Source organism: Heterocephalus glaber, unplaced genomic scaffold (assembly GCF_053883595.1).
Source record: "Heterocephalus glaber isolate CG9 unplaced genomic scaffold, H.glaber_assembly_v1.0 deba00001729, whole genome shotgun sequence".
In the NCBI taxonomy this organism is placed as follows: Eukaryota; Metazoa; Chordata; class Mammalia; order Rodentia; family Bathyergidae; genus Heterocephalus; species Heterocephalus glaber.
Window position 1 is genome coordinate 7,186,257 of NW_028258440.1, and position 9,510 is coordinate 7,195,766.

The following is a 9,510-nucleotide window of genomic DNA, read 5'->3' on the forward strand; positions in this document are numbered from 1 at the left end:
TGACCTACAGAAACTGTATAATCATAAATATTTATTGTTTTAAGCTGTAAATATACAATATTTTTAATGCAGCAATCAAAAATTGATATATTAACTGCATGATTTTGTGTAATTTTTTCCATTAGAGATTTTTATGTTAATAATAATTTCCATTCTCTTTGTAATATTTCCACAATCTTTATCATATCTGAGTCTGTTTTTTTCTTTTTTATTAATTTTATTGGCAAAAGTTAAATATACATAGAAATCACATTCATCGAAGGAAATTTGTACCTGTACATGGTGTGTCTTGATTCCTCTTTGTTCCCACCACCTCCCCTCCCTTCAACCCCTATTCTCTCCTTATTTACAAAAACGTTGTTTCCTTTTTTTCCTTCTATTCTTGTTTGTTTCCTTTTCCTTTCCTTTTTCCCCAACTACCCCTTTCCTGTTGAACATTTTCCATTTCCTGTTGAACAATTTCTTCCTATTTCATAGTATCTATTATACATTTTGGTTCTTATTTGCCTTTCAGTATCTGATACCAGAGAAACAATGTGATATTTACATATATGTGTCCAATTTATTTCACTTAGGGGTATAGTCTCAAGTTGCATCCATTTAGCTATAAATGTCTCAAATTTATCTTTCTTTGTGGCTGTGTAGTACTCATTGTATAAAAAAAACCAAATCTTTTCTATCCATTCATTGATTGATGGCCATTTGGGTTATTTCCAAGATTTATCTATTACTAATTGTGTTTCTATAAACATGAGTGCACGTATATCGTGGCATGATGCTTTTAATACTTTCAGGAAGATACCCAGCAGGGGAATAGCTGGGAAAAATGAGACTTCTAATTCTAATTTTTTTGACTTCCAAATTAAGTTTTCATTCAAAGATATATCAGTTTTTTCTCTCATCTTTGACCACCACCACCAACAAAAAAAATATCTGACAGGTTCTTGTTTGGATTTTGAAAGCAACACATGCCTTTGTGTACTGAAAGAAAAAACTACTTGGCTTATTGGTCCCATACCTCATCTACCAATGTTTTTGCTATTCTTTTTTTTTTTTTTTTTTTTTTTGTACCAGGGATTGAAATCAGGACCTTGGGTTTGGGAGGCAGGAGGCAGAACCACTGAGCTAAATCCCCAGCCCTGTTTCTGGTATTCTTTACAAATAGATATGTCTTGTACTAGTAATAACTTTATAATCCCTTTCATAAACCTTAGTCCTGTTTTAGATATGTGTGTTTATCTGAATAAGAGATGCCCATTTTTGTTTTATTGTAGACCTTGTGAAATTTCATCTCATCCTGGGGCAAACGCTATCACAAAATGTAATTATGCCTTATTTTTTGAGGGTGAGATAAAGAGAACTTGAAGAGTAAAGCTGCATGGGCAATAGGAAGCATCCTAAGATCTTATGATTATGTTCTCTGCCTTTTATATAGGCCAAGGTGGTTTTCTACTTGACACAACAGACAACAGGGCATAAAGCCTGAAAATAAAATGTTCTAAAATTAGACCTCAGAATATTTTCAATAATCATCTGTAAAGCATTTTAAGGAAATTTCTAACTTGGAGGCTGAAGCAGAAGGATCACAAGTTCAAGCCCAGCCTTGGCAACTTGGCAAGACATGGCTTCAAAAATAAAAATAAAGCCAGGCGTGGTGGCATATGTCTGTAATCCCAGCACTTGGGAGGCTAAGACATGAGAATAGCCACAAGTTTGAAGCCATCCTGGGCTACATAGTGAGTTCAAGGCCAGCCTGAACTACACAGCAAGACTTTGCCTCAAAAAGCAACAAACAAACAAACAAACAAAAAAGAATAGAAAGGGCTGGGGTTATAATCCCAGTACTGCAGAATAAAGGCCTGGAGAAAGAGCTCATTTGCCAAGGTCCTGTGTAGAATCCCTAGCATGGAAAAAAGAAAAGAAAAAAGAAAAATACTAATTGCCAGCCACCCTCTCAAAACAGTTTGAAGGAAGGCTCTGAGAGGCTCTGCTTCTTAAATGTTTAAATTATATTATATTGTAGTCACATCTTTTGCTACACTAGGTGAAGAGCTTCAGGCTGGTTAAAATACTGCAGACTGCATTTCTGTTAATATTTTTCTCTCTTTGTGCTGACATTTCATGTTGGGAAGTAGGGACCATCATTCTTTGTATTACCAAGGTGTCCCTCTTTCTCCATCTTGCTCTGAAGAATGAACAAAAGCTTGAGATGTTCATTTCAGAAGCTAAATGGCAGCATGAAGACCCCCCGCCCCATGCACCTTTCACCATACATGTCCAATTCCAGATAATGCCTTGGCAAAGCACTTCTTGTCCTGGGTAAGGAGTATGTCTCGGCCTGTCCCAGGTCTACAGACACGGTTCATCTCCCTCAGGCAAGCTGATTAAAGATTCTAGTTTCTCTTTTTGGAGCCCATCCTTTTTCCAAATGGCATATCTGTTACAATGATATCCACAGAGCCAGTTATCAGTGGAAGATTGCAGCTATCCCACTGAACAGCATCAATGGGCAAGCCCCAGGAGAATTTGCTTTCTTTAACTTGGGTCTTGGTCAATAAAGATGATATATTATTGGCTGCTCTTTTTACAGCCAATGGATTATTATCAGCAGCAATATGATAACAGACCATTCAGTAGCCCCCTCTATTGGTATTGCCCCTGTTCCACACACTGGATCAACTATTATATCAGTAGGTTGAGGAGCACAGAGCCTGAACATCCCATAAGCAAGAGTTGATCTAAGAGTTGTTGGTACAAAATGTGTAATATTTCTTCGGTGCAGACTCTCCTCAGTCAATGCAATACCCACAACCATTTCATTATTATGGATATTCAAAAGAACCTCCACATTAAAGTTGGTCGTGTCAGCCTTCCACTTGAAATGATCTTGAACAGCACCCCCAAAGTCTCTTGCAACCTCATTTGAGGTAAAGCAATGTTTCTCCCCTGCCCTGTTGCATGTGACTCTAAACTTTAGCACCTGAGGCTCAGTTCCTTCTTTTGAATGTTCATCAGTCTCATCTTTGGAAGATGCCAGGTCATCACCTACTAATGTTGATATCTCCTCTTTGATGGCTGGATTTTCATAATAGTCTAAGATATGTGAATCTAGAGCATTGTTAGTAAACCCTCTAATATCTCTCTCATCTAATTTGCCTCCTTGTCAGTTACCAATTCTCTATTTGAATTTTGACTCATCTTTTTGCACTTTGTTTTTTTCCTTCTTGAAACAGGAGTTAATTTCCCACACTTGTAAAGGATCTGACCATGGGAGTTTTCCAGCCAAGTCTTCAAAATCTTTCAGAGCTTCTTCCTTAGATTTTTTGAACTGGAAATCTTTAAACTCCTCAACAACCACAAATAAATTATCAACTGATCTCAGACAATGAACCCTGATCTTTGCTGATTTTGCATGATGACCCCAATTTCTCTCTGATTTCACCTGCAGCTGTTTGCCCAATGCCAGTGGGGACAGTGGTCCCAATAGTGATGTGAAGATGCTCAGACTCATTTCTGGTGCCACTTTCTTCTGTCACTGGTACAGATCTCTGGTTCTCATGAAGGTTCACATCCAGAAGTTTGTTAGTAGCTTCTTGAATGTCAGACATTTTGGCAATGTTTCTGAGATCCCTAATAAAGTCCCTCTTCCTATCCCCACCCTGCTGGATCCGTGGTCAAAAGAATCTTGGGGAGCAGAGAAGGCCAGAGAGAGGCAGCGAGATGGCTCCGAGGTGAAGCCAGACTGAGGTTCGACCTCGGCGCAGGATGAAGGCAGGTCTTTCCTCCCACTGCCTTGTTACCACCGCCACCACAGACCCTTCTAGAGCCAGCACCCCGGGGTCCCTGAGTTCTCGGACCACGCCGCCCTCTAATCCTAATTTTTTGAAGAATCTCTACACTGATTTCCACAATGGTTGCATGAGTCTGCACTCTTAGCATCAATGGAGAAGTGATCCTTTCCCAGATAGCCATGTCAGCATTTGTTGTTGGTTGATTTCTTGACAATAGCCATTCTTTCTGGAGTGAGATGGAATCTCAGCATTGTTTTAATTCACATCTGTCAAATGACCAGTGATGTTGAACATTTTTTCATGTATTTATTTGCCTTTCTTACTTCTTCATCTGAGAAGTGTCTATTCATTTCAGATGCTCATTTTTGGACTGGGTCTTTAAATATGGGGGGTCTGATTTTTTTAATTCTTTGTATGTTATTATTAGTCCTTTATCTGAAGGGCTACTGAATAAAATTTTTTCCCACTCTGTGGTTTGTCTCTTCACTCTGTTGGTGATTTCTTTTGCAGTGAAAAAGGTTTTTAATGGGATGAGATCCCAGTTGTTGATTCTTTGCACTATTTCTCATGCAGCTTGGATTTTGTGCATGAAGTCATTGCCTACCCCTATGTCCTTAAGAGTTCTACATATTCTCTCTTCCAGCAGATTCAGTGTTTCTGTTTTAATGGTTAGATTTTTGATCCATTTTTATTTTAGTTAGTGTTTTGTGAGAGACATGGGCCTAGTTTTAATCTTTGGCATGTAGAAAGCCAGTTTTCCCAACACAACTTATTAAAGAGGCTATCTTTCCTCCAGTGAATGAGTTTGACCCCTTTGTCAAAGATAAGGTAGCTGAGTGTGTATAGTGTTGTTTCCACCTCTTCTATTTTGTTCCATTGATTCTCAGGTCTGGTTTTTTTTTTGCCAGTACCATGCTGTTTTTATCATAGTAGCTTTGTAGTATAATTTCTAGTCAGAGACTGTAATGCCCTCCTGCCTTGTCTTTTTTGCCCAGAATAGTTTTTGCTATTCTAGGTCTCTTCTGGTTCCAAATAAATTTTAGAAATGTTTTCTCTAGTTCTGTGAGATACGTTAGTGGTAATTTGATTGGAATTGCATTAAATCTATATAATGATTTTGAGATTATGGCCATTTTCATTAAGTTGATTCTTCTTACCCAAGAGCAGGGTATATCTTTCCATCTTCTGACATTCTCTTTGGTCTCTTTTTTCAAAGTACTGTAATTTTCAATATATAGGTCCTTTATTTCCTTTGTTAGATTGATTCTTAAGTATTTTTTTTGACTCTATTGTGAAGTGTTGTTTCCCTAATTTTTTTCTCAATGAGTTTCTTATTTGTGTAAAGAAATGCTATTGATTTTTGAGTGTTGACTTCATATCCAGCTATACTACTGACTTTGGTTATTAAATCTAGAGGTCTTTTGGTAGAGTTTTTGTGGTCTACTATGTAGAGAATTGTGTCATCTGCAAATAATGATAATTTAACTTATTCCTTTCCTATCTTTATTACTTTTATTTCTTTTTCTTCTCTAATTTTCTGTCTAATGTTTCCAGAACTATGTTAAATAGGAGTTACGGTAGTGTACACCCTTGTCTTGTTTCTGATTTTAGAGTGAAAGCTTTCAATTTTTGATCATTTAGTATTATGATGGCTGTGGATCTGTCATAGATGGCTTTAATCAGATTGAGGTAAGACCATCTATTCCAATTTTTTGCAGGGTTTTTTCACATGAATGGGTGTTGGACTTTGTCAAATGCTTTTTCTGTCTATTGAGATCATCGTGTGATTTTTCTCTTTAGCTCTGTTGATATGGTATATTACACTTATTGATTTGCATGTGTTGAACCATCCCTGCATCCCTGAGATGAATCCTACTTGTTCATGACATATAATCTTCTCAATGATTTGTTGAATTCTTTTTGCCATTATCTTATTGAGGATTTTTGCATCTATGTTCATTAGGGAGATTAGCCTTTAGTTTTCTATTTTGGTTGGGTCCTTCTCTGGTTTTAGTATCAGAGTAGTACTTGCTTCCAGGAATGTTTCTGGCAGTATTGCTTACATTTTTATTTCATTGAAGAGTTTGAAGAGAATTGGCAGTATATCTTCTTTAAATTTCTTGTAGAATTCAGCAGTGAATCCATCAGGACCAGGGCTTTTTGTTGTTAAGTTTTTAGTTACATTTTCAATATCATTGACTGATATTGTGTTGTTTAGGATTTTTATATCTTCTTGGTTCAGCTTTGGCAATTCATATGTATCTAGGAATCTGTCCATTTCTTCCATTTTTCATTTCATTAGAGTACAGGTTCTCAAAGTAGGTATTGATGACAACTGGACTTCCATAGGATCTGTTGTGATTTCATCCTTTGCATTCCTAATTGCATGAATTTGAGTTTTTTCTTTCCTTTTTTTGATAAGGTTGACTAAGGGCTTATCAATTTTATTTAATATTTCAAAGTCTCAACTGCATGAATTTCTGCTCTGATCTTTATAATTTTCTCTCTAATGTGAGCTTTTGGGTTGAATTGTTCTTTTTTTATAGAAGATTGAGGTTCAATATTAGGTTGTTTATTCAAACTTTCTCTGTTTTCCTGATGTGAGAATTCACTGCTATAAATTTCCCTCTTAGTAGTGCTGTCATTGCATCCCATAAGTTGTGGTATGTTGTGTTGTCATTTTCATTTAATTGTAGATACTTTTTTATTTCATCTGTGACCCATTGATTGCTCAGGAGGACGTTATTCAATTTCCATGTGTTTGTTGTTTCTTTTGCTATAGATTTCCATTTTCATTGTACTATGATCAGATAATATGCATGGGATAATTTCAATTCCTTTGCATTTGCCTAAGTATGCTCTATGGGCTAGTATGTTGTCTATTTTGTAGAATATTCCATGTGCAGCTGAGAAAAATGTATGTTCTGATGTTTTGTGATGGATCACTCTGTAGACATCTACTGAATCCTTTTGTCCACACAAGATTGGTTCAGTTCTGGTATTTCTTTGTTGACTTTTGGTCTATATGATCTGTCTGTTTGTTACAGTGGGGTATTAAGGTCCCCCATTACAATTGTGTTAGTGCTTATAAGATTTCTTGTGTCCATTAATATTTGCCTTGGATACTTTGGTTCACTGACATTTGGCACATATGTATTTGTAATTGTTCTCTCTTCTTCTTGTAAAAAACTATGATCAGTCTTGGCTTCAAATTCACATTATATGCAAATAGACCAGTTACCTCTTCTTTTTTCTCTGCTCCTGCCACATGTAATATTCTATTCCATCCTTTGACTTTCATTTTATGAATTTATTTTTGAGTTAAGTGTGTTTCTTGTATGCAGCATATTGTTGGATCTTGTTTCTTTTTTCTTTTTTCTTTTTTTTTGTACCGGGGATCGAACTCAGGTCCTTACACTTGCACAGCAGGCAGCGAAACCACTAAGCTATATCCCAGGCCCCTGGATCTTGTTTCTTTATCCATTCTTCCAATCTGTTTCTTTTGATTGGTGAATTGAGACCATTTACATTAAAGGTTGTAACTGATGTGTATCAGTTTATTCCTGTCATATTATTTTCCTACTGTTACTTTATTGTCTTTCCCTCTAATTTGATTGCTTGCCTTGCCTAGTGACTTCTTTCTATTGGTGTTCTTGTAATTGTGTTTTTCATTTTCTCTTTCCAAAATTCCCTTCAGAATATTTTATAGAGCTAGTTTTTTGGTTGTGAATTTCTTCAGTTTTTCTTTGTCATGAAAGTATCTTATTTCTCCATTGATTTTGAAAGATAGTCTTGTGGGGCATATCAATCTGGGTTGGAGGTTTTTTTCTCTTAGGTCTTGGAATACTTCACTCCATGTTCTCCTTGCTTTAATGGTGTGTGTTGAGAAGTCTGCTGTGATTCTGATGGGCTTTCCTTTATAGATGATTTGTTTCTTTTTTCTAACAACATTTAATATTCTGTTCTTGTGCTGAATGTCTAGGATTTTGATTACTATATGCCTTGATGTAGATTCATTTTGGCCGTGGCTATTTGGAGTTCTGTATTCCTCACTTATTTGTATGTCCAATTCTTTTTTCATATTTGGAAAGTTTTCTGCTGTTACATCTGTGAACAAGTTTTTGATGGCAAATGCACTTTATCCTGCTCTTTCCTTGACTCCGATTAGTCTTATATTATTTTTCTTTGCATCATCGTACAATTGTTGGGTTAGTTTTTCATTGCTTCTTGTTGTTTTTAAAAATCTTTCTTTTCATGGTCAGTAACTGTGGGAAATTGTAGAATTTAGTTATCTAGTTGTAAGAATTGATCACAAGAAGTTTGTTAACTAAGAAAATTAAGACGTTTCTGGGATATTCCACAAGTCTGTTTGTTAAAAGAATGCCAGAAAACTTTAAGAGACCTTGTGAAAGTTTCATGGGAGAAAAACAGGTTTTCCTAGTTTTCTTATTTACCATTTCCTGGGATCAGAGGACCACGACCCAATGACTCTACGGGTGGTAAGAGAGATACAATTCACTATGCACATCTGTGATTTTTGTGGTGGGCCTGTGGGCATGATTTTGGCTAAAGTCATCCTGCTCTCTTGATACTATCTGATAAGAAGAGGGCTGTAGTGTGCTCTTTGATGTATGGGATTGGTGAACAGAAACAGGGGACTTGTGAATTCGCCTGTAGCTTTTATGAGTCACTTAAAGTCATTTGTCACCAGAGGTTAAAATCAGAAAGAAGATAGCCAGAATAACTAAGCTGCTTTCCTACATGTATAAAAGCCTTGCTTCTTTCCTTTGTGATTGTCGAATAGTGCCAGAGGAATTAAACTGCTGTTTGTCTCCCAGGCTGTCTCCTTTTCTTTTTTTAAAAGTTGGTGCTTTCTGGGGTCTCAAGTCTCCTTCTAGAGAGACCACCAACAGTAACTGCAATCATGTCTTGCAGATCTGAAATTCTGTCTTCAGCCTGGTTTAAATGATTGCCTATAATTTCAATGGAGTTTTTAATCTCACAGATACCTGTTTCTTGTATTTCATTTCTTGCCTCTGCTGGGTGTTCATGATTTCCATCATTTTCCTAAACTCTTCTCATTTTTTTATCTGTTTCTACACTAGTTTTGTGGAGTATGTCCTTCATTTTGATTGTCATTTCTTTTTTTTCCTGGAGGATTATTTTCGCTATAACCTCTTCTATTTGTTTACTTACTTCTGCAGCTATCATTTAAGAAAGTTCAGGTAGGTTGCTTCCAATTTCCTCTATCTCATTGTCCCCTGTCCTTGTCCTGAATGAGTTGGATATCTGGGCTTGCATTTGGCTTCTATGTCTTGTCATTTTCTATTTGCTAATTTCATTTTGTTTTCTGAGTTGTTGCTTGTAGATTTCTTATAGTAGATAGTTTATCACTATCATCAAGGCTTCTCTAGGAAATTTCTATTCTTCAGAAATTTCTTCTAGGTGTAGGTGGTTCTTGGTCTTTGTGTTTATCCCTAGATCCTACCTTCCCAATCTATTGATGATGAGAGGTTGCTATGTATTTAGTTCAGCACCCAGTTCTTTGGTGCTGGACTACGGTAGTAGTGTGACTCCAGAAAATCAGTTTTTTCATAGACTGGAGAACAACTAATTGCAACAGGTATGATATCTTGGCTAAAGTAGTACAATTAGCAGTATCAATATCATCTAATCCACTCTAGCAACTGACAAAATGTGGTCTCTATTAGTTTGGTAT

The 9,510-nt window shown here is 36.4% G+C and overlaps 1 pseudogene; it reads right to left on the reverse strand.

Annotated features, from left to right (window-relative positions):
* Nucleotides 1–2,153: 2,153 nt before the first annotated feature.
* Nucleotides 2,154–3,645, reverse strand: LOC101719892 (tRNA (guanine(6)-N(2))-methyltransferase THUMP3 pseudogene; annotated as a pseudogene).
* Nucleotides 3,646–9,510: the final 5,865 nt, after the last annotated feature.